Raw genomic sequence first — 6,496 nt, forward strand, 5'->3', positions numbered from 1 at the left:
AAACCCTAAACCCAACGTCAATAAGGTCCAATAGCGCAATTCCAGCCTAGTGCTGGATGTTTATTATATGCATTTGTGGACGTCCATTGTTGATTTAAAAGTTCATAAAAGCCGGAGGTTTGAGTGTCAAACACAAACTCAAACTCATGTCCAATATTGTTGTCTGATTACATGCGTGTGCGGACGTCCATGGTTCCTTTAAAAGTTCATAGTTCCGGGCTCAATCTTAAGCCACAGAAAATTTTCATAATATATTGCTTAAGATTTTCGTTAAGGCTGATTTATGGCTAATCATTGTCGAAATCATTCTTTTGAAAACGGGGATCGACTTTGTTTGAAAGTGAAAATTAAAACGGGAGTCGCCATCAATCTTTTATTAGGTGTGATCGGATCACCTTTGTTTTAATAAATCAATTTTAGTTTACTAAAACAGGGCCTTTGGTCTACGAAATTTGAGAGAACGAGTTCGGGAGTCGGTTACGTGTGAGGAAGGATTAGCACCCTCGACACGCCCAAAAAATTGGTACTGAATTGATTAGTTAGTGTCTTAATGTCGAAAATTAAAAATCGGGAAGGGACTTGAAATATGATCTTTTGTATTAATACTGATTTTAAAATTCTTGAATTAACTTAAATCGATTTGTTTAAAGATTTTCTTATCTCGAGATATCGGAGTATCACATCCCGTAAGTTAGGACACAATACCATGAATTCCCGAGCACAAGGTCGTCTTTTAATTTAAATTGGAAATCCGTGTATTTCAAAACTCAAAAGGATATTTAGCTATTTAGAACCAACGAGAGAACCGAAACCCCGTAAGTTAGGGCACAATTCTTCGATGTTCCAAAATGCGAAACATTGTCTTATTTATTGAAATTAGTTAAAACATGAGAAAAAATATTCCCAAAGTGAGAAATTAAAAATAGATAAACGACGCAAAAAAATGATATCATTAATGAAAAATATTAACATGGAATACTAGAATATTAGAATAACAATAATAATGATATTTACAAAAAAGGAAAATAAAAACAAATCATGTACTAATAATAAAATAGGAAAAAATGATATATTTGGTAATAATAATAATAATAATAATAATAATATGCACATAAAAATACATATATATATGCATATAATAAAAGTATGTAATAATAATATCTACAATAAAAGAAAACATTAGGAAACGTACATAAAAAATACATAAAATTTTTTTACAACAATAATATAAAATAATGATATGTACAAAAATATATATATGTACATAATATAGTTATAAAAAATATATATTAAATTCGAAATAGGTAAATAATAATAAAAAGGGTAAGAATATACCGAAGCCCCAATATTATGGATTACTGAAATTAATCTATTTTCTTCTCGGGCTGTTGAAATGGGCCTTTGTAGGTGATCTTAACCGGATCAGATTGCCGCCAATAGAGTCAGGTTGACCCGATCATTTTAAAATTTAATATTTTTTTATTGTTTTTTTATTTTTTTAAGACTAATTTTTGTTTAGAACAATTACAAATAAAATCTACATAAAATATACAAAATCCAAATTACTTCAACCCAACACAAACCAATCTCAGCCCACTAACTTAATAATCCAACACAACCAACCCAACCCACTAACTTAACATATCATCACCCAACCCACTAATTAACCCAAACTAAATTTAACCCATCAAACCTTACATAAATCAACCCATTAACTAAAATATTTCTTTTTTAATACTAAACCCCCCTCCCAAAACAAACAAATCTCCAAGAGCAAACAAAGAAAGAAAGAAAAAATCCAAGCTTCAAGCCGCCGAACCCCTCTTTCTCCTTCCACCGTGCGCGCCACCAACAGCTATCGTATGCGCCGCGTGAAATCAAGCTTTGGGTAGTTGAGGTTTGGGTTTTAGGGTGGCTTATAATCGATTGGCTCGAGTATTTAGAGTGGGTTTCGGTTTGGGAGCTTGGTTGTGGTGTTAATGGTGGTTAGTCCTTGGTTGCTTGGTTGCTTGCCGGATATTGAAGTTTTTTCTTGCTTAGATTGCTGAACGTTCCTTTTTTTTGCTGAAATTTTTTTTTTGGAATTTTTTTTGCTGGAATTTTTTTTGCTCTTTTTTCTCCAATGGGAGAGAATCCTCTCTTTTTGGTGTGGTCTCTTGCTTTATTTCTACCATTTTGCTTCTTTTTTATGCCATTTACAGGCAGTGGGTGAAGAAGGAACAACCACCCATGTTTTTGGCTTGAAAATCTGGAAAGTGGGTGCCCCAAATCACGTAACCTGTCTGAAGGACCAAATCACAAATGCAGCAAAACTTCTGGGGCTAAATGTAATTTTTAGAAAATTTAGGGTTAAAATGTAATTTAAGGAAAGTTTAGGGGTCTAAGTGAAATTTAAAGAAAGTTTAGGGGTCAAAATGCAATTTTTTTATTAATTTTTTTTTGAAATTTTGAAAATTAAACACAAACTCTAGTCGGACAAAAATTTAGTGCTTACAGCTGCCCCTCTTTACTCATCATTGTGAAACAAGAATAGTGCAAAGACTTAAAAGCACTAAATTTTGTTCAATTGTCCAATCTTTATTCTTTACTCGGTATGTGATCTTGAGCTCAACTCATTTCTCGCAATATGAATTGACTATTTAAAACTAGATATTAAAAATAGAAATTGAAAATAGCTCAGCACGTGAGCCAAGGCTCAACTCACTTCTCGCAATATGAGTTGATTTTTGAAAACAGAATTTGCAAAAGGCTCAACTCAACTCTCGTAGAAATTAAAAAGCTCAACTCACCTCTTGCAATATGAGTTGAATTAAAAAAAACAGAAATTGAAAATAGCTCAGCACGTGAGCCAAGGCTCAACTCACTTCTCGCAATATGAGTTGATTTTTGAAAACAGATTTTGAAAAACAGATTTTGAAAATATCTCGACATGTGACCCGAGGCTCAACTCACATCTCGCAATGTGAGTTGATTTTTTTGAAAAATATAAATTGAAAAAAAATACCTTAGTGTGTGATCTGAAGCTCAACTCACCTCTCGCAATATGAGTTGATTTTTTTGAAAGACAAAAATTGAAAATAGCTCAGCGCGTAAGCCAAGGCTCAACTCACCTCTCGCAATATGAGTCGATTTTTTTTTTAAAGGTAGAAATTGAAAAACGGAAATTGAAAATACCTCGGCGTGTAACCTGAGGCTCAACTCGCCTCTCGCAATACGAGTTGATTTTTTTGACAATAGAAATTGAAATTACCTCAGCGTGTCCTGAGGCTCAACTCACCTCTCGCAATATGAGTTGATTTTTTTTGAAAGACATACCTCAGCATGTCTTGAGGCTCAACTCATTTCTCGTAATATGAGTTGATTTTTTTTTTGAAAAACAGAAATTGAAAATACCTCAGCATGTCTTAAGGCTCAACTCATTTCTCGCAATATGAGTTGAATTTTGAAAACAGAAATTGAAATTACCTCAGCGTGTATTGAGGCTCAACTCATTTCTCGCAATATGAGTTGAATTTTGAAAAAATAAATTGAAATTACCTCAACGTGTCTTGAGGCTCAACTCATTTCTCGCAATATGAGTTGAATTTTGAAAACGGAAGTAACAACATCAAAATACCAAAACCTGTCATCTGGTGGAACTCAGGTGTCTTTTCCTTTGATTTAGTACAGCTATCATCACATCCTCTCGCTCTACTGGAGTATCTGTATATGTCATGCATGACGTTATCATGATATGCACATGTTTGTCTTGAATGATTTTATGCCTACATGATTATGCTATGAGCATTAAGCATGTTTGTCATATGTCCTTCTTCGTCATGATTTTTGCGATGACCTGTATTCATTACTTCGGCTCTTGACTTTCTCTTTAGGCCCTGTACTCGTCCTCAAGCTTCACGAACAATCTGCGTTTCTCAGTTATCGCTCTCTTGCCCCTGATTGAACTTTGTCCTTGCTTTGAGGCTCTTGTACTTATCAAGTTCTTATCCAGGTAGTGCTTAACATTTCTTTTGTTTAGAGTATGTCATTTCACTATTTATCATGAAAATAAATGACATAATGAGATGCATGAAAATGGTCAGGTAGGGACAAAAGGATACCTCACATTTATTTATTTCAAATGTGGCAAACAAAGAAAATTAACCAATGATAATGAAAAAATGTCATAAAGAGAAAAGGGATCACATTCAATGGATACAGATGCTCTAGATATTCAACACACGAGCTCTTCCACGTTTCTTATCAAGAATCTTTTTGAGCATGGCTTCTGTAGAGGATTTTGAGCTACTGAAAAATGCTTCAAATACTGTAGTCTCGCTGTTTAACCCACCGTTCAACTGCCTCGCTCTTTAAGCCCGGGTTTGCTTCATTAGAATGCCCTTTCAGGTTTTCATCCTAATCTTTTGTGTTAATCAAGATGCCCTTTTTAGGTTTTCACCTTGATCTTTTTTTTCTTTTTAGGCATAATATTTCTTCATAGCATCTGAGTTCACTGGATTCGGTAACTCCTTCCCATCCATCTCAGTGAGAATCAAAGCTCCGCCCAAGAATGCCTTCTTTACGACGTATGGTCCTTCCCAATTTGGTGCCTATTTTCCTCTTAAGTCCTTCTGTATTGGGAGAATATTTCTCAGTACGAGTTTTCCTTCGTGGAATTCTCTTGGCCGTACTTTCTTGTCATGGGCCGCGATCATTCTCTTCTGGTACATCTTTCCGTGACAAATTGCCTTTAAACGTTTTTCTTCGATGAGGTTTAACTGGTCATATCGAGCTCGAACCCATTCTGCTTTCTCTAGTTTCAACTCCATTAAGACTCGTAAAAAGGGGATTTCAACTTCGATGGGTAGCACAGCCTTCATTCCATAGACCAGAGAGAAAGGAGTTGCTCCCGTAGATGTCCGTACAGATGTGCGATATGCATACAAAGCAAATGGTAGCTTCTCGTACCAGTCTTTATATGTCTCGGTCATTTTCCCAATAATCTTCTTAATATTCTTGTTGGCCGCTTCAACAGCTCCGTTCATTTTCGGGCGATAGAACGATGAGTTATGATGTTTTATTTGAAATTGCTCACACACTTCCTTCATCATCTTGTTGTTCAGATTCAAAACGTTATCTGAAATGATTCTTTCAGGCAAACCATATCGACAAATGATTTCCTTTTTCAAAAATCTGCAAACTGTAGTCTTTGTCACATTGGCAAACGAAGCAGCTTCTATCCATTTTGTGAAGTAATCAATAACCACAAAAATGAACCGGTGTCCATTAGAAGCTTTTGGGGAAATTGGCCTTATAACATCCATGCCTCACATAGAAAAGGGCCATGGAAAAGCCATGACATGAAGGGGCGAAAGAGCTACATGAATCTTATCGCCATAAATTTGACATTTGTGGCATTTTCTTGCAAAACTAATGCAGTCGCTTTCTATCGTCAGCCAGTAGTAAGCAAGTCTCATAATCTTCCTGGCCATAGTGAAGCCATTGGCATGTGTCCTACAAATTCCCTCGTGGACATTTTCAAGTATTTTTCTGGCTTCAACAGCATCTACGCATCTCAAGAGTACCTGATCTTTTCCTCTTTTGTACAGGATATCCCCATCAAGAACGAATCCAGCTGCCATTCTTCTAATTGTCCTTTTGTCGTTCTCATTTGCTTGTTCGGGATACCTTTGATTCTTGATATATTCTAAGACATCATGGAACCATGGTCGTCCATCTGGTTCTTTTTCAATGCTAAAACAATGTGCAGGGACTTCATATATGCTCATTTGAAGAGGCATTATTTCTGTTTCTCTGTTTGCTTTGAACATTGAAGCCAAAGTGGCCAAGGCATCAGCCAATTGGTTTTCTTCTCGTGGGAGGTAATTAAAAGTTATTTCTTCGAATTCTTTAATCAACTCTGCCACTAGATCACTGTATTTAACCAGTTTCAAATCTCTCACTTCCCAATCTCCACGGATTTGGTAAATCACCAAGGCTGAGTCTCCGTATACCTCTAAAGTTTTGACGTTTCGTTCAATAGCTGCACGAAGTCCCATGATACATGCCTCATATTCCGCTATGTTATTGGTACAGAAGAAATTTAGCTTAGCAGTGAGTGGGTAATGGTTCCCTTCTGGCGATACTAAGACTGCTCCAATCTCATGCCTCAATGCGTTCGATGCACCATCAAATCTCATCTTCCATGACTTCTTTTTTGATGACTCACCCTCTTTTTCTGTAATGCACATCAAATCTTCATCCGGGAAATCAAATCTCAATAGCTTATATTCATCCATTGTTTGAGTTGCTAAGAAGTCAGCTATTGCGCTCCCCTTTATCGACTTCTGACTTACATAGGCAATGTCGTATTCCGATAGGAGGATCTGCCATCGTGCTATTCTTCCTGAGAGTGCCGGTGATTCCATCATGTATTTTATTGGGTTCAGCTTTGAGATTAACCATGTCGTATGATACAACATATATTGTCTGAGTCTCCGAGCTACCCAAACCAGAG

The sequence above is a fragment of the Gossypium hirsutum genome, chromosome A10 (assembly GCF_007990345.1).
Source record: "Gossypium hirsutum isolate 1008001.06 chromosome A10, Gossypium_hirsutum_v2.1, whole genome shotgun sequence".
NCBI lineage: Eukaryota > Viridiplantae > Streptophyta > Magnoliopsida > Malvales > Malvaceae > Gossypium > Gossypium hirsutum.